Source organism: Tamandua tetradactyla, chromosome 17 (genome assembly GCF_023851605.1).
Source record: "Tamandua tetradactyla isolate mTamTet1 chromosome 17, mTamTet1.pri, whole genome shotgun sequence".
NCBI classification, from domain to species: Eukaryota; Metazoa; Chordata; class Mammalia; order Pilosa; family Myrmecophagidae; genus Tamandua; species Tamandua tetradactyla.
Genome location: NC_135343.1, coordinates 58,305,074 through 58,329,494, shown reverse-complemented (window position 1 = coordinate 58,329,494; position 24,421 = coordinate 58,305,074). Strand labels below are relative to the sequence as shown.

Below are 24,421 nucleotides of genomic sequence, written 5' to 3'. Positions count from 1 at the left end.
CCCTGGATAAAAGGGGCATCAGAATCAAGGTTTTCACAACCACATAGTCACATTGTAAAACTATACCATTATTTTGTTGAAGATTTTTGTATCTATATTCATTAAAGAGGTTGGTCTGTAATTTTTTTTTTCTTGTAGTATCTTTTTCTGGCTTTGGTATTAGGGTGATGTTGGCTTCATAGAATGAGTTAGGTATCTTTCCCTCCTGTTCAATTTTTTTGAACAGGATGATAGTAATTCTTCCTTGAATTGTTGATAGAATTCACATGTGAAGCCATCTGGTCCTGGGCATTTCTCTTTTGGGAGCTCCTTGATGACTGTTATAATTTCCTTAGTTGTGTTTGGTTTGTTGATGTCATATAATTCTTCTTGAGTCAATACTGTTGTTCAATACTTGTTGCCTTTCTAGGAAGTTGTCTATTTCATCTATGTTTTCTAGTTTACTAGCTATGGTTGCTCATAGTATCCTCCCATTCTTTTATTTCTGTGGGGTCAGTGGTTATGTCCCCTCTTCTATTTCTGATTTTATTTATTTGCATCCTCTCTCTCTCTTCTTTTTTTGTCAATGTAGCTAATGGTCCATTGATTTTATTGATTTTCTCAAAGAACCAACTTCTGGTTTGTTGTCTTTCTAGGTTGTTTTCATATTCTCCATTTCATTTACTTTAGTTCTAAGCTTCATTATTTTTTCCTTTGTGTGCTTTCATGTTAGTTTGTTGTTCTTTCTCTAGTTCTTCCAGTGAACAGTTATTTTCTCAGTTTTTGCTTTATTTATATAAGCATTTAAGGCAATAAATTTCCCTTTCAGTATTGCCTTTGCTGCATCCTATAAATTATGATATGTTGTGTTTTCATTTCCATTTGCCTCAAAATATTTACTGATTTCTCTTGTAATTTATTACTTGACCCACTGGTTGTTTAAGAGCACGTGTCATATTTGTTATTTTCTGGCCCTCTGCCTGTTACTGATTTTCAACTTCATTCCACTGTGATCTGAGAAAGTTTTTTGCATGATTCAATCTTTATAAATTTATTGAGACTTTCTTTGTGACCCAGCACATGGTCTCTCCTTGAAAATTATCCATGAGCACTTGAGACAAATGTGTATCCTGCTGTTGTGGGTGTAATGTTCTATAAATGTCTATTAAGTCTAGTTCATTTATCATATTATTCAAAATCTCTGCTTCCTTATTAATACCTCTGTCTAGATGTTCTATTCATTGATGAAAACAGGGACAACTGATCTATGACAAAGTGGTCAAGCCAACCCACCTGGGACAGAGCAGCCTTTTTAATGAATGGAGAACTGGATATCCATATGCAAAAGAATGAAAGAGGATCCATATCTCACACCCTATGCAAATATTAACTCAAATGGATCAAAAGACCCAAGCAGTAGAGCTAAGATCATGAAACATTTGGAAAAAATATAGGGAGGCCTGTGTAATGGTGGCTCAGTGGCTGAGTTCTTGCCTGCCATGCCAGAGACCCAGGTTTGATTCCTGGAGCCTGCCTATGTCAAAAAGCAAAGCAAAACAAAACAAAACATGTATATATATATGGAAATATCTTATAAGTCTTGTAATAGGAGGTGGTTTCCTAGACCTTACACACAAATTGTGAGCATTGAAAAAGAAATAGGTAAATGGGATCTCTTTAAAATCAAAGAACTTTGCCAGGATAGTAAAAAGGCAGTCTAGACAATGGGAGGCAATATTTGGAAACCACATATCAGATAAGGGTTTAGTATCCAGAATATATAAAGAGATTCTTCAACTCAACAACAAAAAAGGCAAACAAATCAACTAAAAGATTTGCAAAAGACATGAACAGACACTCCTCAGAAGAGGACACACAAATGACTAAAAGGCACACGAAAAGATAATCAACGTCACTGGTTATAAGGGAAATGCAAATCAAAACCACGATGAGATTTCATCTGACACCTACAAGGATGGCCATTATCAAAAAACAGAAAATTATAAGTGCTGGAGAGAATGTGGAGAAAGATGCACTGTCATCCACTGTTGGTGGGAATGTAAAATGGTACAACCACTCTGGAAGGCATTTTGGCCATTCCTCAGGAAGCTACGTATAGAATTGCCATATGATCCAGGAATCCCATTACTAGGTATATATTTAGAGGAACTGAAGGCAAGGGAACAAATGTACATTTGCATACTGATGTTTATAGCAGTATTATTTACAATTACCAAGAGATGGAAACAACCCAAATGTCTATGGACAGATGAGTGGCTAAACAAGCTGTGGTATATACATACAATGGAATATTATAGAGCTGTAAGACAGAATAAAGTCATGAAGTATCTAACAATGTGAGTGAACCTTGAAGATAGTATGCTGAGTGAAATTATCAGAAACAAAAGAACAAATACTATATGGTCTCACTAATATGAGCTAACATTAATGAATGAATTTCGAGAGTTAAAGATAAAAACACAGTTAATCAGGAGATAGAAAGAAGGTAGAGATTGGCCATTTGGTGCTGAAGGAATACAGAATCTCAAAAATACTGATAGTAAAAATTCAGAAATGGACACAATATTATCTGATGGTAGGACAAAAATAAACGTACACTGAATGAAACTGAATGTGAGTATGATTGAGGGAGAAGGGCTGGAGGCACATATTAAACCAGAAGGAAAGATAGCAGATAAAGACTGAGATAGTATAACTTAGGAATGCCTAGAATGGACAATGACAGGAATAAAATATACAGATACAAAAATGTTTTCATATGAGGAAGAACAAATGAACGTCAACATTGCAAGATGTTTAAAATGGATAGTATACAAGAAAAAGTACAGTCAATGCAAACTAAGATCTATAGTCAAGAGTAACATTGTGATATGTTTCCACTGAATGTAACAAAGGTATCCTAACAAAACTAGATGTGAGCAGGTGGGGCATGAGGGGGTGGGGTTATGGATTCTTTGAGATAGAAAAGGAAATGTCTTTATGTAGATTATGGTGGTGAAGGCATGGCTATTTACTTAGGTTGGTTTGTATTATGTGTGAATAAAACTGTTTAAAAATGAACAGAGAGAAGCAAGTGCTGCAGAAAACGTGGAGAAAGAGATGTACTTACTCACTATAGGTAGGGGAATGAAAGGTGCAGCCCTTTGGAAGGCAGTGTGGTGGTTCCACAGAAGGCTAGGTGTGGGGTTGCCATATGATCCTGCAATCCCATTGCTCGGTCTTTACCTGGAGGAACTGAGAGTGGGGACATGAATGAACATTTCCACACTGGTGTTTCTGGCAGCAGTGTTCCTGATTCATAATGAATGGAGGTGGCCTAAGGGTACAACCACTGAGGGAAGAAAGGGGGAATTGTTGTGTATACATTCAATGGACTATTGAGTGGGTGCAAGAAGGAATGAAGTTGTGAGGCATGCAACTAGATGAATGAAGCTTAAGGACTGTATGTTGAATGAAATGTCAGAAACAGAAAGACAAATATAATTATGCCTCACTCATTTGGGCTAACTATAATGTTTAAACTTGGAGAATTGAAGTCGAGAGCATGGTTTTCAGGTTGGGTCCTATGGTAAATGGTCCTAGATGGTAAACTGTTATAGCAGTCAAATATGTTCAGGAGTTTTAACTGTTATTTCTAATGCTGAGATATTGAGCTACTTGTGTATAACCTGGTTGTTCCCAGAATCATTGGGTACTTATGTGACACCTGAGTCTCTGAGTCTGAGCACTGAGCCTATGATAGTCAGCATTACCCCGTGCAACAACTGGTAAAATAGTCGGAAAAGTGATCAGACTTAGATTAGAAATATGAATGAAGCTGATCTGGATAGGACTAAGGTAGATCAGAATACAGGGTAAAGTATTCTATGTATATCGTCCATATTTTAAAACTTCAACTTCTGTGTGGGACCAAAGGAAGAGATATTTCTTTGGTTCAGAATTTATATTTTTGGTAGTGCATTATTTAATTTAACTTGTATGGTCAGTTTATTTGAACACCACAATGACATGGGATCTTGAATAAGGCATGGAGATCTTCTCAGGTTGAACAGGTTAGTGTGATGCCCCAGAGTAATTTGGGCAGATAATAAAAAAGTATTTGCAAAGACTCATTTGGGGTCTGAGGTGAAAGCAGGAAAAAACAAAACAAAAACAAAAAAACCTATACCTCACATGCACCTTCATTCAGTGTTTTAACATAATTGCATTGCAATTGGGTAATATTGTGCTGTCCATTTCTGAGTTTTTATATCCAGTCCCGTTGTACAGTCTGTATCCCTTCAGCTCCAATTATCCCTTCTCTTTTTTTTTTTAATGGAAAAAAAGAAATTAACCCAACATTTAGAGATCATACCATTCTACATATGCAATCATTAATTCTTAACATCATCACATAGATGCATGATCATCATTTCTTAGTACATATGCATTGGTTTAGAAGAACTAGCAACATAACCGAAAAAGATATAGAATGTTAATATAGAGAAAAAAATAAAAGTAATAATAGTAAAATCAAAACAAAACAAAACAAAACAAAACAAAAACCTATAGCTCAGATGCAGCTTCATTCAGTGTTTTAACATGATTACTTTACGATTAGGTATTATTGTGCTGTCCATTTTTGAGTTTTTGTATCTAGTCCTGTTACACCGTCTGTATCCCTTCAACTCCAATTGACCATTATCTTACCCTGTTTCTACCTCCTGCTGGACTCTGTTATCAAGGACATATTCCAAATTTATTCTCGAATGTCTGTTCACATCAGTGGGACCATACAGTATTTGTCCTTTAGTTTTTGGCTAGACTCACTCAGCATAATGTTCTCTAGGTCCATCCATGTTATTACATGCTTCATAAGTTTATCCTGTCTTAAAGCTGCATAGTATTCCATCGTATGTATATACCACAGTTTGTTTAGCCACTCTTCTGTTGATGGAGATTTCGGCTGTTTCCATCTCTTTGCAATTGTAAATAACGCTGCTATAAACATTGGTGTGCAAATGTCCGTTTGTGTCTTTGCCCTTAAGTCCTTTGAGTATATTCCCAGCAATGGTATTGCTGGGTCGTATGGGAATTCTATATTCAGCTTTTTGAGGAACCGCCACACTGCCTTCCACAGTGGTTGCACCCTTTGACATTCCCACCAACAGTGGATGAGTGTGCCTCTTTCTCCGCATCCTCTCCAGCACTTGTCATTTTCTGTTTTGTTGATAATGGCCATTCTGGTGGGTGTGAGATGATATCTCATTGTGGTTTTGATTTGCATTTCTCTAATGGCCAGGGACATTGAGCATCTCTTCATGTGCCTTTTGGCCATTTGTATTTCCTCTTCTGATAGGTGTCTGTTTAAATCTTTTTCCCATTTTGTAATTGGGTTGGCTGTCTTTTTGTTGTTGAGATGAAAATCTCTTTATAAATTCTGGATACTAGACCTTTATCTGATATATCATTTCCAAATATTGTCTCCCATTGTGAAGGCTGTCTTTCTACTTTCTTGATGAAGTTCTTTGATGCACAAAAGTGTTTAATTTTGAGGAGTTCCCATTTATTTATTTCCTTCTTCAGTGCTCTTGCTTTAGGTGTAAGGTCCATAAAACCGCCTCCAGTTGTAAGATCCATAAGATATCTCCCAACATTTTCCTCTGTCTGTTTTATGGTCTTAGACCTAATGTTTAGATCTTTGATCCATTTTGAGTTAACTTTTGTATAGGGTGTGAGAGATGGGTCTTCTTTCATTCTTTTGCATATGGATATCCAGTTCTCTAGGCACCATTTATTGAAGAGACTGCTCTGTCCCAGGTGAGTTGGCTTGACTGCCTTATCAAAGATCAAATGTCCATAGATGAGAGGGTCTATATCTGAGCACTCTATTTGATTCCATTGGTCGATATATCTATCTTTATGCCAATACCATGCTGTTTTGACCACTGTGGCTTCATAATATGCCTTAAAGTCAGGCAGCGCGAGACCTCCAGCTTCGTTTTTTTTCCTCAAGATGTTTTTAGCAATTCGGGGCACCCTGCCCTTCCAGATAAATTTGCTTATTGGTTTTTCTATTTCTGAGAAATAAGTTGTTGGGATTTTGATTGGTATTGCATTGAATCTGTAAATCAATTTAGGTAGGATAGACATCTTAACTATATTTAGTCTTCCAATCCATGAACACGGTATGCCCTTCCATCTATTTAGGTCTTCTGTGATTTCTTTTAGCAGTTTTTTGTAGTTTTCTTTATATAGGTTTTTTGTCTCTTTAGTTAAATTTATTCCTAGGTATTTTATTCTTTTAGTTGCAATTGTAAATGGGATTCGTTTCTTGATTTCCCCCTCAGCTTGTTCATTACTAGTGTATAGAAATGCTACAGATTTTTGAATGTTGATCTTGTAACCTCTACTTTGCTGTACTCATTTATTAGCTCTAGTAGTTTTGTTGTGGATTTTTCCGGGTTTTCGACGTATAGTATCATATCGTCTGCAAACAGTGATAGTTTTACTTCTTCCTTTCCAATTTTGATGCCTTGTATTTCTTTTTCTTGTCTAATTGCTCTGGCTAGAACCTCCAACACAATGTTGAATAATAGTGGTGATAGTGGACATCCTTGTCTTATTCCTGATCTTAGGGGGAAAGTTTTCAATTTTTCCCCATTGAGGATGATATTAGCTGTGGGTTTTTCATATATTCCCTTTATCATTTTAAGGAAGTTCCCTTGTATTCCTATCTTTTGAAGTGTTTTCAACAGGAAAGGATGTTGAATCTTGTCGAATGCCTTCTCTGCATCAATTGAGATGATCATGTGATTTTTCTGCTTTGATTTGTTGATATGGTGTATTACATTAATTGATTTTCTTATGTTGAACCATCCTTGCATACCTGGGATGAATCCTACTTGGTCATGATGTATAATTCTTTTAATGTGTTGTTGGATACGATTTGCTAGAATTTTATTGAGGATTTTTGCATGTATATTCATTAGAGAGATTGGTCTGTAGTTTTCTTTTTTTGTAATATCTTTGCCTGGTTTTGGTATGAGGGTGATGTTGGCTTCATAGAATGAATTAGGTAGTTTTCCCTCCACTTCAATTTTTTTGAAGAGTTTGAGGAGAATTGGTACTAATTCTTTCTGGAACGTTTGGTAGAATTCACATGTGAAGCCATCTGGTCCTGGACTTTTCTTTTTAGGAAGCTTTTGAATGACTAATTCAATTTCTTTACTTGTGATTGGTTTGTTGAGGTCATCTATGTCTTCTTGAGTCAAAGTTGGTTGTTCATGTCTTTCCGGGAACCCGTCCATTTCATCTAAATTGTTGTATTTATTAGCGTAAAGTTGTTCATAGTATCCTGTTATTACCTCCTTTATTTCTGTGAGGTCAGTAGTTATGTCTCCTCTTCCATTTCTGATCTTATTTATTTGCATCCTCTCTCTTCTTCTTTTTGTCAGTCTTGATAGGGGCCCATCAATCTTATTGATTTTCTCATAGAACCAACTTCTGGTCTTATTGATTTTCTCTACTGTTTTCATATTTTCAATTTCATTTATTTCTGCTCTGATCTTTGTTATTTCTTTCCTTTTGCTTGCTTTGGGATTAGTTTGCTGTTCTTTCTCCAGTTCTTCCAATTGAACAGTTAATTCCTGCATTTTTGCCTTTTCTTCTTTTCTGATATAGGCATTTAGGGCAATAAATTTCCCTCTTAGCACTGCCTTTGCTGCATCCCATAAGTTTTGATATGTTGTGTTTTCATTTTCATTTGCCTCGAGGTATTTACTAATTTCTCTTGCAATTTCTTCTTTGACCCACTCGTTGTTTAAGAGTGTGTTGTTGAGCCTCCAGGTATTTGTGAATTTTCTGGCATTCCACCTATTATTGATTTCCAACTTCATTCCTTTATGATCCGAGAAAGTGTTGTGTATGATTTCAATCTTTTTAAATTTGTTAAGACTTGCTTTGTGCCCCAGCATATGGTCTATCTTTGAGAATGATCCATGAGCACTTGAGAAAAAGGTGTATCCTGCTGTTGTGGGATGTAATGTCCTATAAATGTCTGTTAAGTCTAGCTCCTTTATAGTAATATTCAGATTCTCTATTTCTTTATTGATCCTCTGTCTAGATGTTCTGTCCATTGATGAGAGTGGGGAATTGAAGTCTCCAACTATTATGGTATTTGTGTCTATTTCCCTTTTCAGTGTTTGCAGTGTATTCCTCACATATTTTGGGGCATTCTGGTTCGGTGCATAAATATTTATGATTGTTATGTCTTCTTGTTTAATTGTTCCTTTTATTAGTATATAGTGTCCTTCTTTGTCTCTTTTAACTGTTTTACATTTGAAGTCTAACTTGTTGGATATTAGTATAGCCACTCCTGCTCTTTTCTGGTTGTTATTTGCATGAAATATCTTTTCCCAACCTTTCACTTTCAACCTATGTTTATCTTTGGGTCTAAGATGTGTTTCCTGTAGACAGCATATAGAAGGATCCTATTTTTTAATCCATTCTGCCATTCTATGTCTTTTGATTGGGGAATTCAGTCCATTAACATTTAGTGTTATTACTGTTTGGATAACATTTTCCTCTGCCATTTTGCCTTTTGTATTATATATATCATATCTGACTTTCCTTCTATCTACACTCTTCTCCATACCTCCCTCTTCTGTCTTTTCGGTTCTGACTCTAGTGCTCCCTTTAGTATTTCTTGCAGAGCTGGTCTCTTGGTCACAAATTCTCTCAGTGACTTTTTGTCTGAGAATGTTTTAATTTCTCCCTCATTTTTGAAGTACAATTTTGCTGGATATAGGAGTCTTGGTTGGCAGTTTTTCTCTTTTAGTAATTTAAATATATCATCCCACTTTCTTCTAGCCTCCATGGTTTCTGCTGAGAAATCTACACATAGTCTTATTGGGTTTCCCTTGTATGTGATGGATTGTTTTTCTCTTGCTGCTTTCAAGATCCTCTCTTTCTCTTTGACCTCTGACATTCTAACTAGTAAGTGTCTTGGAGAACGCCTATTTGGGTCTAATCTCTTTGGGGTGCGCTGCACTTCTTGGATCTGTAATTTTAGGTCTTTCATAAGAGTTGGGAAATTTTCAGTGAAAATTTCTTCCATTAGTTTTTCTCCTCCTTTTCCCTTCTCTTCTCCTTCTGGGACACCCACAACACGTATATTTGTGCGGTTCATATTGTCCTTGAGTTCCCTGATACCCTGTTCAAATTTTTCCATTCTTTTCCCGATAGTTTCTGTTTGTTTTTGGAATTCAGATGTTCCATCCTCCAAATCACTAATTCTATCTTCTGTCTCTTTGAATCTATCATTGTAGGTATCCATTGTTTTTTCTATCTTTTCTACTTTGTCCTTCACTTCCATAAGTTCTGTGATTTGTTTTTTCAGTTTTTCTATTTCTTCTTTATGTTCAGCCCATGTCTTCTTCATTCCTCCCTCAATTTATCGATTTCGTTTTTGAAGAGGTTTTCCATTTCTGTTTGTATATTTAGCATTAGTTGTCTCAGCTCCTGTATCTCATTTGAACTATTGGTTTGTTCCTTTTACTGGGCCATATTTTCAATTATTTGAGCGTGATCCGTTATCTTCTGTTGGCGTCTGCACATTTAGACAGATTTCCCTGGGTATTGGATCCAAAAGTTTGGAAGATTTTTCTGTGAAATCTCTGGGTTCTGTTTTTCTTATCCTGCCCAGTAGGTGGCGCTCGTGGCACACGTTTGTCTGCGTGTCCCACCAGTAAAAGGTGCTGTGGGACCTTAAACTTTGGAAAACTCTTGCCGTCCGGGGGGTTCGCTAGCCGAAGCGGCTTGAGCCGGCCCGGGGTCCGAACGCAGGGAGGGTTGCTGGTTGCCGCAGCCCGGGAAAGAGCCCGTCCGAATTTCCTAGTCGGCCCTGGGCGACAAGCGTGGTGGGAGGGCGCTAGCGGCAGCGGCCCGCCCGAGAGAGTGCACGTTCCCCGGGAGTCACGGGTTTGGAAGGGGCCTCCCCCACCCGTCACCGTTCTCCGCGGCCTGGGGCTTTCCGATCCAATTCTCTCAGTTGGTCCGGGGGGCTGCGCGTGGTGTGGGCGCCAGCCGCCTTGGTTTCAGGGGACCGCCTCTCCAATTCTCCCAGCCGGCCCGGATAGGGGGAAGGGAGTAACTCCGGCCGCTTCCCGCCCCGCCCGGTGAGGCCTGCGCGCCTCGGCGATCTCACCCGAGCTGCTTCTCTCAGCCAGCCAGCCGTTCCAGGATGGGGTACGCTGTCTTTTTTATCTCTGTTGTGGCTTTGGGCACTTTCTGTATCGTTTCTACTCCCCTAGTAGCTGTCCTGGGGAAGAAACTAAGATCCGCGCGTCTTACTAAGCCGCCATCTTCCAGGAAGTCCTTGGCCTTGATTTTTGAAGATGATTGTATAACTATATAGCTTTCACAGTGTGACAGTGTGACTGTGAAAACCTTGAGCCTGATCCTCCTTTTATGCAGGGTATGGACAGTTGCATTAAAAAAATAAGGACAAAAAATAAATAATGGGGGGGTGGATAAAGGGTAAAAAATTGTATGGATTGAAATACTAGTGGTTAATGAGAGGGAGGGGTAAGGGGTATAGGATGTGTGGGTTTTTCTTTTTATTTCTTTTTCTGGAGTGATGCAAGTATTCTAAAAATGATCATGGTAATGAATACACAACTATGTGATGACATTGTGAGCCACTGATTTTATACTGTGGATGGATTGTGTGTGTGTGAAGATTTCTCAATAAATTTTTAAAAAGTCTTCTTCTAATCCAGAAAATCTCTCCACAAAGGTAAAAGCGAAAGAATAACAATGTTATTATTGAATAAGCATTAAACCAGAATGTGCTGCATCACAGGCTATCTGCTGAAGAGATTGCAAAGAAATATATCTCCTTACGTTTGCAAACAGATACAAGCCATTACCCACGTGTTCTCAAGATAAATGATAACTAGTCCTTAAGGAAGAGAACTCAATAACACCATTTTCAGTTGATTTTAAATTCACTTGTAATTGCAGTGGTCTTTGTTTTAGCTGATTGCCTGTATCAAAGGAATAATATAAATTCTCATATCTCTATGACAAGCAGATATTTATTACTTGGAGGTAAATGCCTAAGGAAATGGGGAAATAAGCATCCCACTTCCTTGATGTCTACTTTTCAAAAAAAAGGCTCCCAGGTCTTTGAGAAAGATATTCCTGGCTTATAATGATTTAGCTTTAAAAAAGATGTACCTATATCTCAAAGGGGCACATATATCCCTTTTTGCACTTGGAAAGATTAATCTACATTTTTTCTTTTTCTATCTATTTCTGCCCTTACAATACTCATGAATATATGATCCAGCCTTTTAAGTTCACAAACATTTCCCCATGTGTGTCTGGACTGACTCACTTTTCAACTCCCCATCCACTCTGAGCCTCAAGCTCTATTGTTTGACTCAGTTAGCTTCCTCCTTCACTGATGGAAACCCCTTTATTAGTCTCTTCCTTCCATCTGTTGTCTTCTGAAGTCACGTCATACATGTTTGCTTGCACAGATTCAGGCTCCAGTAGGAGACAGGGTTCACATATATTTTTCCAGGAGGTTCCTGAGCCCCTACGAGATGGTTTGACGCCACCTATCTCCAGCTAACAGGTGTGGTGGAGAACAAGCCCCTCTGTCCCCCAGGAACCCCGCTGTGTAACCTCTGGCTGCTTCCTGAACCTTATTCTGCACTTCTCGTTCCTGCCCATAGCAACACTTTCTGCAGTTCCTCCAGCTCAGACGTTTCCCCTTTTCCTGGAAATCCTTTACATTTGTTCTCTTTGAAAATCCCCCATTCTTCCATTAAGACCAAGATTATTTGTTACCTTCTCTGTAATTGAAAACCGTGATTTATTTCTCCATCTGACCCCTGAATTAAAGTTACCTTGTAAACTTGGGTCAATTCTGTCTCTGGTGCTTACTTTTGTCACTCCACCTGTCATCACACTGCACATGGTTTTTTTTTTTTTCTTACATTTTTTCTCTCCCATCAACACTGAGTACTCCCTGAGAATATGTACGTGACATTAACATTTATGCACGGTATATAGGTGGCATACTACAAATATTTCTTAACTAAGCTTTTACATAGAATGCATGATTTTTCTTCTTAGGCAGCTCAGGTGTTGCAGAAAGGATTTTGAATTTGGAATGGGGTGAAAAGGCTGGGAACGATTGCCCTGTGGGCCACAGCTCAAAGTCAAGCATGCAAACTGGTTCCTCTTTATCAGGACACCTGGCTCTAAATCCTCAACCACCTCAGAACTGAGAAAGTGGAAAGTCACTTAATCTCCCTGAGCTTCGGTTTGCTTGTCTGAATAATGAGCGTTCTTACCCCTTGTATAAACCTTAAAACTAACTGTTACCATGAGAAGCTGCTGAGAAGAGAACCAGGTACATATTGGGATCTTAAGTATATTTTCATTGAGTGAATAAATGAACATATATATCAGTGGCTCACGTTAGAGAAATTGACTCCTTATCTACTATAGCATCTATAAGAGAAAGGCTTCCATGAATTCCAACAGAAACCATATGGTGATTTGTTAGTGTTTTTATGCACTTCCAGGTTTTATTTTCTAATTTTTTGCATGGGCAGGCACTGGGAATTGAACCCAGGTCTCCACCGTGGCAGGTGAGAACTCTGCCTGCTGAGCCACTGTGGCCCGCTCTCCATATTTTATTCTTACTTTCGTATTCTCTCTCTCTGTCTTGGACATACAGTTCCTGCTTTGTTTGTTGGTAACACAAATCTTCAGGTACAGGTTTTGCAGGTTCAGAGAAGCTGAGGAAGCTTTGGCTGCAGTTTTGATGTTATGCCCCAGCGATGTTTTGCTTTGTGTTTATTTTCCTTTAGTCTGAGTTGTTAAGCACTGTTTCTTTATATGTGCAGCTGATTCATGCTGCTTTCTAGGGTTTTGCTGGTGGGTTTGGTGGTCTGCTGACCATGCTGGTATTCTACGGGTCTGGAGTTTCTAGTCTTTATGGAAAGCCCTGATAGCTTATGTGCAGATTGGAAGCTGTTTTCAGTACTCACTTACCTTCCATTTTTAGGAGTGATTAAATTCCATAAAGCTTCTCAGTAAAAAAATGTCTTTTTAAAAGCAGTAAAATCTCCGTTTGTCAGATTTCCCTTTCATTCTATCAGTCTCTTTCACATGCATTTGTATCATGCTTCCCCTCACTGCCTGGTTCCCAGCTCATGTGACAGCAGAGCCCACTCCTCCCAGCCCCCTCTTCATCCTTACACATATTTGGAGAAAAGTGGGTTTTTCTCATGGCTGCTCCCTAATCCTTCTTGCTTCTTCACTGTCAGACTCAGCCCACCTTAGGTCTCAGCTTCTGGGCACTTATGGCCTGGATGTCTGAGGCTACCATCCTCCCTCAGTAAGATGCTGCTGGCCCACTCTGTCCCCGGAAACAGAGTGTTTGGGGGAAGGGGCTAGTGTGTAGGAAAAGTCACATCCTTGCCCTGTGTACTGCATACTGCCTGTCCTTCGATTCTCCTAAGCACCACTGACACGAAGCAACATTCCTAGACTGAAATTTTGGGGCTACCAAGGAGAATTATTGTACAACATAGAAATATCTTAAAACTATTCTCCAAGCTGACTAATTATCACTGAACTGAATCTCACCCTAACCACCTCCTCACCTGAGGTCCCAGCCTCTATGGGGTTGGTGAGATGGAGCTGCCTGCTCAGAGATGGCTTCTCCATCCTTCTTCATTGTTGAGTTCAGAACTCTGAGCTCCTATGAGGTTTTCAAAGGAAGAACCAAATCCTACTCCTTTGTGACTAAGAGTACCTTCCTCCTGTCTCAACAGTACTTTCTTGGGTTCTGACTTTCACAACAAAAGAGCCACCATGGTGTCTTATTAACAAAAGGGCAAATATCTCTTTTCCTCTTGAATTTTGCTATGGCCCTCATAATATGAGAGTGATTATAGTTATGTTAAAAAGTAGGAACATATTTTTTCCTTATGGCACCCATATCTCTACCTTCTCAAATACTCACTCCCCAGATTTATATTCTAAACATTTTTTCTTATAGATCCATTAATAAAAAAACACTTTAGATTCACTACCATGGTCGTTAAAGTTACAACTGATTGACCAGTTAATAGTTATTAAAATAATTATTGTAATTGTTATTACTGACAAGGTAAATTATTAAATCATGGCATATAATGTTACTGTTACAAATGTTTGTGATATCTCACAGTAGTCCTTAGCTAGTACCAACCAGGCAGCACACATTTTAATTGGTCCATTTAATGTTCTGATTGATTGGTGCCCTGATAAATAGTTTCAATATGACCTCTGCTTGCACTCATATCTAGTGTCAAATAAACACCTGAAAATAAAATCAGTAAGCTAACCATTTGGAATAGCATTAATCTATTTTTAATAACTAAATTAGTTTAATTGAACAGAAACTCAGATATCAGAGCAGATGTGCTGAGTTTGTAGAACCCCATCCTAAGGGTTGGTATTGTGTGCTTGGAGCGCTGACAACCTAATTGTGTAGAGAGAACTGCCATACATAAAGAAAACTTTATGTTTCCACATGCTTTTTGGCTTAGGCTGACACATTTTTGGTGTAGTCTTGGTGTTAGCTCATGAAGACAATGGCTCTTGACTCTGTTAATCCACACAATTTTATTCTAAGGACTTATGTCTTTCTTGAGTTGCTGATGGCTCATTCACTTCCTCAGTGTTGGTTTGCTGCTCCTTGGTAGTTTTTGTAAGTTGTCCTGCCCCTGCTCCTCCTATCTTTTCTGAACAGCCCTTCTGGATTAACAGGAGACCTGGGGTTCCAATTTGAACTTGCAGCTGAGGCAGAGCTGGATAGAAGCTTTGGGCTGTAGAGCAGCAGGAAACCAAAAGCGGAATTCCAGATAATGTCAAGTCCAGTGGACTTGTTTAAAGGTTAAAGACTGGATAGGAAACAAAACCTAAGGCGTGCTGATGAAGGAGATCACGCAGGAGAATGAACCGGAAATACGTGAGTAATGATGATGGGGTCTTTCCTGGGGGGCTTGTGACTCCGGCAGCTTTCCCACTCTTCCTGTCACTGTGGGCACCTCCTGCAGCGCAGGACTCGGCTTGTGCCTCCAGGGCTGTACTGCTTCTTGAGCTGGAGGGTCCCTCAAGAGGCACGAACTGACATCTAACTAATTCTAGCTCTCACGTCTTGTAGCATTAGTTTTATTATCCCTTCTTTTGTGAAACTTCAAACAAGTTTTAAAGAAGAGCCTGTGATATCAGTCAGAGCTCTTCTTACTCTAATGGTCCATATTGGGTCCCACAAACTGAAAATAATTCTCTCTATATCCACAAAACAGCTCTCTCTTATTTCCAGTGTGCCTTTTTGCCTTTCTAGAACACTCCTGTTAGTGGAATCCTCCATGTGGTTGTGCAGCCAGAACTTTCCTACTAGCCCGAAACTCGGTTCTAATGACTTGGTCCATACTTTTCAGTCTCCAAGTCCCCGTTGACCTGGCAGCACTCTTGCGAAGAATTTCCTACAGTCCTTTCCTGGACTCTTGATGGAGGTTTGCAGATCGGTCTCAGTCCTGACACCCTGGATGGAACACAGATGGAAATGCGAGAGTAAGTGTTTAGTGATTCCCAAACTCTGCTGTGCCTCATAATACCAAGGGACTAGCGACAAGCCAGGCTGATGCATCTTCCTTCTGGTTCAGCATATGGTCTGTCTGTTATTCTTGCCTCCCTCTCTAGCCCCAGCTCTGGCTTGGCAGCTGGTTGAAGAGCCCGTAGCACAATTGTTCCTTCTGCCTCTGATTATCATTTCTACATGTTAATGTACCTCCCAGCAGGAGAAGGGTGAAGAGTTTTCAAGACTTGGCCCTCTGCACCCTCAACAGTTGTGAGCCCAGCTTGACAAGAATTGGAGAAATGGTCACTAAATGGTGAGCAGACCTGTCACTTGCTCTCAGTTATGGGCTGCGCATTTCCCAGAACAATGACATTCCAGAAAGAAGGCCTGAATGGATATTTTCCTTCTGTGTGAAAATAACAAAATCTAGCTTATCTTTGTGTTATGAGTTGAACTGTGTCTCCCCCAAAGGCATGTTGTAGTCCTAATTCCAAGTACACAGAATATGACCTTAAAAGGAAATAGGGTCCCTACAGATGGAATTAGCAAGTTAAAATGAAGTCATACTGGAGTAGGTGGGCCCTTAATCCTATAGGACAGGTGTCCTTACAGCAAGAGGAGGAGAGACACAAGGAGGGAGAGAAGACCCATAGAAGTAGAAGCAGAGATTGGAGTTATAAAGCCAGGAGCAAGGTACGGCAAGGATCACTGGCCACCACCAGAAGCCAGGAGAGAGGTTTGGAAGAGATTCTTCCCTACACATTTCAGAAGGAGCACAGCCCTTCTGATTCCTTCATTTTGGACATCTAGTCTCAAAACTGTGAGACAATACATTTCTCTTGTCTCAAGCCACCCAGACCCAGTTTGTGTTACTTTGTTATGGCAGCACTAGCAAACTCAAACTTGTTAAACTTGGTAGGAAGTAGACCTTACTTTTCTGATAGATAACATGCATTTCCACATTCTTACAATTATGGCAGTATCTGTTGGGAGAGAAAGATGAACCAGATTTTGCTCCCCTCATTCAAATACCCCTGAATACTGATGATCTGATTCAGAAGCCTAAGCTATAGGCTGTGGGTGACATAAAGATATTATACAGAGCAATGAGAGCTCATGACTCATGGCCAATGGGCTATTTCAGGCAAAGCAAAGAGTCTTAGCTGTCCACCAAGGTATGAAAGTTCTGACACTACCTATGTAAGCTTCAGAAAGTTGTTACCTATATTTGGACCCCATTATTCCTGGCAATAAAACTAAGGACTTGAGACAGAGAATTTCTAAATCATCTTTCAGCTGAGGACACTAGTGGAAATGTTATAAATTTAACATTTCTGGACTTCAATAAGGCACATGGAAAGATTTTATAGACTTCTGAACAAAACACTGAATTGTGGATTGTGGTAAACATAATCAGTGGTTTATTAATAGGTGGATGTCCTAAAAATAAGCAAGTTATATTTGGTATCTATCAAGAAGTAAATGCATCATGGAATGCCAGTGACCTGCCCTGGACTGAAATTTTCCTTATAATATGGATGAAGTTGTAGAAGCCATGCTTATAAACCGTATGGATTTTTGAGGGGACCAGGAGAGAATGCAAGACAGAATGAGGATTAAAAAAAAATGCTATCCCAGCATCCCCCAATTTCCAATGCATACATTCTCTCAGCTTCTCAAAATCCTATACTGAGCAGTTTCCCAGCTGCTAAAACAGATACCATACAATGGATTTGTTTAAACAGCAGGAGTTGGGGCATGGATTTGAAGTCAAAAGTCCAAAATCAATGTGTCAGAAAGGTTGTGTTTTCTCTCAAAAAACTGTGGCAGTCCGGAACTGGCTGCTGGTGATCCTTAGTCCTTGGCTCTTCTGTCACAAAACAACACACATGGTGACATCTTCTCTTTTCTCCTCTGGGTTCCATGGACGGCTTGCTTTTTCCCATAGCTTTTACTCTGTTCTGTCTGATTTCACTCTGCTTGTACAGGACTCCATTAATCTAGATGAAAGCCAACCTAGTTCAGTTAGCCCACCTTAACTTGAAGAGATCCTATTTACAATGTGTCCACATCCACCAGAATGTAGACCAACACAAAGAACACGTCCACACTGGGGTGCACAACTCAGCCCACCATAAGGGTACATCTGGACAGCATGTAAGAAAAACACTTAGGACCACAGTTCTTTTTTACCTTTTCGGATCATTGATCCCCTGGTGCATCTGATGAAATACACATTCTCATGAATATAATACACACACAAGCATGCACATAAAAGTTTGTGCATACCACATTCAGGACATTCATATGCCCTTGAAGCCCATCCATGAACTCAATGTTAAGAACCCTGAAATTGGATTCAGTCAAGAGCATGATGTGGTCACCAAAACTCCCACGCAACCATGGGTGGAATTAATAGAAAGAAAGTGTTTAGTGATAGTCCAGATCTAATCTGTTCATATCAGTCAACACTGGGAATTTGTGTTCCATTTGCAGGTGATTCTTTCAAGCGATGTAGGCAAAGCAGACATTTTCAGAGGGGCGTAGCCTTGGAGTTGTGTCATGTTTCCTCATTGGAAAAGGTGAGGACCCACAGGAATCTCTTCATGTGGGAGAAAGGATATGGGGAAGAGAGAAGAAAGGCACAGGCAATGTTTTGAATGATGGCTCTGAAGACTGAAAGGAAGTAGACTCAAAGATTCAGAATAATTTTCACAATAGGCATCGAGGTTTTCAGGAGAACCTTTAATTAACCAGAAATTGAAGTTTATAAGAAACCTCTTCTTCTCCTAGGACTGTAGTTAGTTGAGGTTTTACCATACTATCATCACTGGATGAATGAAAAATGTATGGCACATTTTCATTGCTCCAGAAAAGAAATAAAAATTAAAGGGAAAATGTTCTAAAATTAATCATGGTGATGAATGCACAACTACTTGATGATATTGTGAGCCAGTGATTGTATACTTCAGATGGTTTGTATGGTGTGTGAATATATCTCAATAAAATTGCATTCTAAAAAGTGCATAGCGGGTGCCTGACGCTCCAGGATAGACCCTGAAGCTGAGTCAACCAAGCATTCAGGGACTGTAGACTGCCTGGGAAGGTGTTAAGGGACCCCAAGAAAGCCCTTTACAGTAATATCCACCCTGATGTCTGCGATCACCACTCACCCTCCTCCAAATGTCACAATTCTCTCACTTCCAGATTTTCGAGGTAATTTGGGGTATAAATTCAGCCATTTGCCTTCCTTCTTCTGTAGAATCTGAGTATTGATGCAGATAGTAAAGAAAGGTGTTCTGAGGTGTCCAAGTGTAGGAAGTGTCATCTGGACTTTGGTTATAATGATCTGGGGTGAGAAGGACGACATCTTCAATAGCCCTTGGTCACTACTCTATTCCCACCAACATCCACTGATGTGTCTGTGTTCAGCTACCATCTGGCTATAGTTCCAAATGTTTGCATTCACTTTGTCTCTCAGAATCATAGGTCCTTTCTCAGTTTACTTCCAAGCCCCTCTGAGGAGCTATTCACATCTCAGGGTCCTGCCTAAAGTCCTATTTCTAGCAACGCACAACATGCTCTAAGCTCTTCTCAATTGTTGTACCATGCTGGTACAGGCAGCCGTTCTTACTTCCCTAGGAAGTACAGCACTGGGGTTCTTAGTTCTTTAGTTCCCCAAAGTATCTGACATTTCTGCTTCTTCCCTGCCTGCCTCCTTCCCTTTCCCAGCTCAGCACAGGAGTGAGAGATTCACAGAAAATTTTGCATCTATTTTTCTACTTTAGCATCCTCTCCCAACCAACCCATATCTAGTCAGGAGTGGAGGAGACCCTGACACTTCATATATTCTCTTCTATATTTGAAGAAGTTAATATTTCATTCATGCTCTGTATTCCGTAGGGTTTAAGTTTGTAATTGAAAAACCCCAATTGTTTTGCAAATAAACAGCCATAAGTTTTAAGTCATTTCTACAATTTTTTGCATTTATTTACAAACTAAAAAGTATAGTGAGCCTCTGTTTCTTTGGATTCTGGATAATTCCTCCCCGGAGGTACCATGGTACCGTATGCCACTCACTTAGAGGATGTGAATGAAAGGTCTATAAAGAAAGTGAGGAGGTGGAAGCTTTCAGGAACAGCCAACATGATCCCACCACAACAAGACTGGACATTTGTTTATTTGTTTAAATCCATTTTCCTCTGCTGGACACAAATATCTATGTCAGAAACAAGACAGAAGACCCCTCAGTCAGTCATAATTAACAACTTAGTGTCAACTAGTTTCTCTTCTTTACACAGACTAGGTTCTGAGAACAGACTTGACAGGAAAAAGTGGAAAGGTAGGTTTAGGGATAGGACAATAGCAAGGACAGGTGTGGTAAGGAGATGGAGCTGCCAGAGGGCACTTCATAGGGAGCGCTTTGGGGTCACCAAATACAGGCTTCACGTATTTCACCATATGCCAGAGTTGGGGAAACATGAGATCAGGGAAACACAGAGAGAACACTTCATCCAGAAGCAGGTCAAAATCAACTCAATGATTTGTGAAAGTACGTAGGAGACACACTTTTTAAATTCCCAGATGACATCAAAGTGTTGGGAGTAATCATCAATAAGACAGAGATCAAAGTAACAAAAGGAAAGTGAATTGGGATGTCAGTGCAGCGGGGAACATATGTTTGGGAAGGTAGGAGGGAAGAAGGATACTGGCATATCCTGAACCCATTGTTGGGCAGAGAATTCTAGGCTGGGATGCAGACAGGCTAGGGGATGAAAGGGTACCATTCGAAAATGAGAGCTTTTGTATCTAAATTGAGAAGAAATAGAATCATTCCTTTATTATACATGACTGAGAAGAACACCTGGATATTGTCTTCAGGTTCTGGAATTTCAGTCTCTGTTCCTCTTCCCAGCCCTCTTGCTGCATGAACACGGAGCACGTTTCCCAAACCTTTACTTTGATCACGAGTATCAGAAAGTGTGACATGGCTTGATAAATAGAGAAAAGACAATTACAGCTTTTCTTTGGTGAAACCTCTGCATTCTGAGCTTCTAGACACTCCTTTTAGGACATCTTCACTAAAAAACATTCTATCACACGATGGCAGTAGAGATATAATCTAAATTTAATAGCTATGATGCATGGATGCCTCCCAATGAGAACAAAAGTCTAATTTATGTTTGCCCATATATTTTTCTTTGGTTGGTGTTTGTGTTCTAAGTTTCTGGAGGCATCAAACATAGAAAGGCCCTGTAATTCCAGACAGGATTAATGCCAACAATATTTCACCCAGGAAGTGAGTCCATAAATAAGAGAAGGTGCCTTTGAATGGCCTCTACATTTTTTGAGATCCCACTCAAGGGCCCATAAAAAACCCAAATCAACCTCCTACTTGCATTCTTAATTTTCCTTGCACCTCATTTCTTTCCTGGATAGAGACGATTTCTAGGTCTGGTCAGAGTGCCTATGAAAGATTGGACTTTTTTCTTTCCATATGATTTCATCTTCAGTCTGAATTCCTTCTGTTTTCTTCAAAGGATCTTTCTTTTGGGACCTAGACAGTGCAAAAACAAAGCAGCAAGGAGCATGTGGAACCCACTAGGAAGAGCTGAATATCTTTGTTTCAGAAGATTTGTATATTTTACCATTTTTGCAGTTATGCCTTTCTCAAGCCACAAAAAAGTTCTCTAGAATAACCCATGTCTTTTTCAATAATGCCAGATTTTCTTATGAGTTTCTTGAGAAAGAACTCACATGCCTTTTAGGATTCATGGGATCATCCAACACTTAATGGATGCCTTCTCTGACTCACACAAGAGAAAGAGAATGCTAGCTAACATTTAGGGACCACAATATATATATATATATATCATACAGTGATATATATCACTTATCACATATACAGTGATCCATGTTCTTTACATGTAACACCTCATTTGATCCTCTCTGCCTTATTATGAGGTCATTACCAGCAATATCCCCATTCATTTTACAGCTGAGGAAACTGAGGCGCAGGAAGGGGAAATAACAAAATCACATAGTAAAGGACAGACCTTCGGTTAACAACCAGATAGTCTGACTTCAAAGTTCACCCTATTAATCACTGAGTCACAGGAGACAAAGGTTCTGTCCTTATGTTACTTAGTGATCTAATAGAAGATTATCTTCTAAGGTAGATATGCTGAATCAAAGTGAGACTCCATTTTGGCACTGGATGTGACCCATGGGAAAAGGTTAGCTCAGAACATGGGACAATTCCCCAAATACAAAAGGTTTATATTTGATACAGGGGAAAAATCAGAAGATAAGAGAGTCTTCCATCTACAGGGTGAGATGGACATTTCCCTTCCTTGCTTCTTTACTTTGGACGTTGCAAGCTTTCCTCTGAGATCTTTGAGTCTCAGAGGCTGGTAAAGGGCTGTTTCATTTTGGAGAGAGGGGGTAGGGAAAATAAGAGGGCAGGGAGGGACAGTGGTCATCAGCCTGTATTTTTGGAAGGATTTTTACCTGATTGCTGTTATGTGGTGTCCTTATTTTATGCTCACGATTTTTCCTCTTTAAATGCTTTCTTCCTGAGAGTCTCCTTTGAATCTGGAGACCTCAAGGAGATAAACAATGAGGCAGACTCTGTAGGTGAGATGCTGAATTCAAGGGTGAGAAAAGAAACTTTAGAGCTCCATTTGGCTCATCCACCGCAGCTCATCTGGGATAGGAAAGAAGGCAGGGATTCAGGATAGGAGCTGTATTCAGGAGTAGAGAATATGCATTTACTGCAGCATTGCTGGTGCTGTATTTCTCAGAAACTAGGGTGAGGCAGATGGATTATATGAACCCAACACTGATCTCTTCATATGAAAATTAATTCCTTGCCAAATAGGAAAGGTGTCACAAAATTATATTCTTGGTGCAACCAAAATTCTGTTAATGTCATAACTTCCAATTAAGTTTCGTATTAAGAATAACTTTGGGTTGTTTAGCTATGCTTATCCTAGAAAACACTATCATTTGGGGATAATTTTAGTCTTCCATTTTTCTTTCTTACATTTTAAAATTTTCACAGGTGGGTTAAAACTTAGCTATCTAAAAACATCTGCTTTCTCTGTATTTATAGGCACAAGGGAATATTGAACTCTTTTCTGGTTCACTTTTAAGTGTCTAAAGTTTGAGAAAACTCTCTTCAAAAGATAGATAATCAAACTGAGCCCATTGTTAGGGATCGTGACATTAAACGATACTAAGCCATACTCAAAATGACAAAAATCCAAGGAATAAAGTAATGCTTGACTTTCATTTTATGGTCGAACCATTTGAACTATTAAAAGAGAAAATTTATTATAGTGCAACAGTTTATGTTTTCCCATTTCTAAGGAGATAAATAAATAGAGAAATGGGGCCATATTTTTCCAAAGATGAATGGCTGAAGACAACAGAGAGGCTATTCACTAAAAGCCATAATGAGTTGGGACTGAAAATATAGCCACTTTATGATGTCTGCAGTAGCTCTCCAGCTATCTGCTTTTTATAGGGTGAAAGAGGAAAATGTCTTCACTTGCCCTGACTTATCCTCTATTCAATGCATTTATTCTATCCCTGGACACTATTTGTTGGTGCCAAGTTATTTCCCTTCATTTTTATAATCACTGGGAAGCAGGCTGGTTTAGAGAACAGAGCTGAGGTGGGTAGAGGAAGAAGGCAGGATTTGTTGTCACAGTTTTCACCAAGCTGGCTAGCTGTGTGAATCTAAAAACCTAGAAATGAAATTTTCCATCATTTTGAACTCATTAATAAAAAATCATGTCACCTTCTTCTCAGTAAAATTCTGCACCAAAAAATAAGGCAGAATAATTAAACAGGAAAAGGACTCTGCCCATCAGGCTTAGTCTCAAGTGAATTTAAATGGTGTCCTATATCTGCAGTGTCCTATAAAGAAAGAGCTGTCCAATTTTAGGCAACTCCTGCCCCATTTGAGAAACCCATGCAGGGCCAGTCTAAACTAATAAGACCACTGGCTCTGACATCAGTTCAAATGAAAAACACACTTCTGAGGAGGTGAGAAGTAGGGAGGCTTATGGTCTCAGTAGTTCAGAAAGTAGAGAGCCTTCTGGTCAGTTCACCACTTTGTTTAATCTGCTCATCAGAATTCAGAGATAGCTGGAATAAATGATCATCCCCTTTCACTGTGTAAACTCTGATTTTGGTTGGCCCAGCCTGAGTCTCCGTGAAGGGGCAATTCAACCTGATTGGTTCTGGCTGGTTTACATTTCAGGCCTCTGGTGTCAGACATTCTTATTGTGAATAATACCCCTTGTGCAGGCCCAGCCCAGAAGCCAGTGTCTTCCCCCCTTTTCTCAGAATTAATCTTTTCTCCTCATCCACACCAGTGGGCTGCCATGTTTGTCTTGCATGACTCCACTCCCTTGCAAAGTGTTAACTCCATCAGGGGTTGAGCCTCATCAGATTCTCTTTCACAGGATTTGGAAATGGGAGAGGTGGAGGAGAGGGATCAAAAGAGAGAGGGAGGAAGGAAAAGAGAGAGAAGAGAAAGAAAGAGACAGAATGAATATGAATGACAATAGACTGAAAATAGGCAGACTCAGGGGCAGTGGGGTGGGTAGCTATACTCTTCCACAATCAAAGCAGAAGAAAAAGCTGAGAAAGCTGATCTGAAGTAAAAGTGAGAAAAAGCAGCTGCAATTTTTCAATGTTTTCAATCCTTGGTTTTTGTGAGAATCCCCGAATCCCTGTAATAAATTGCCCCGATATATTTTATCTAGATCGTGTTGG

At 39.5% G+C, this 24,421-nt stretch overlaps 1 long non-coding RNA gene across 5 annotated transcripts in view; it reads left to right on the top strand.

Annotated features, from left to right (window-relative positions):
- The window catches only part of LOC143661257 (uncharacterized), a 313,222-nt gene that overhangs the window by 234,847 nt on the left and 53,954 nt on the right, over positions 1–24,421 (top strand). For 4 of the 5 annotated variants that reach the window (XR_013164467.1, XR_013164466.1, XR_013164464.1 and 1 more), the window contains exons 2-5: positions 14,818–15,019; positions 15,495–15,627; positions 15,852–15,947; positions 18,131–18,216. This is a non-coding gene — a long non-coding RNA (uncharacterized LOC143661257). The remainder of the gene's footprint in view (positions 1–14,817; positions 15,020–15,494; positions 15,628–15,851; positions 15,948–18,130; positions 18,217–24,421) is intronic. The other variant, XR_013164469.1, reaches the window with a different exon arrangement.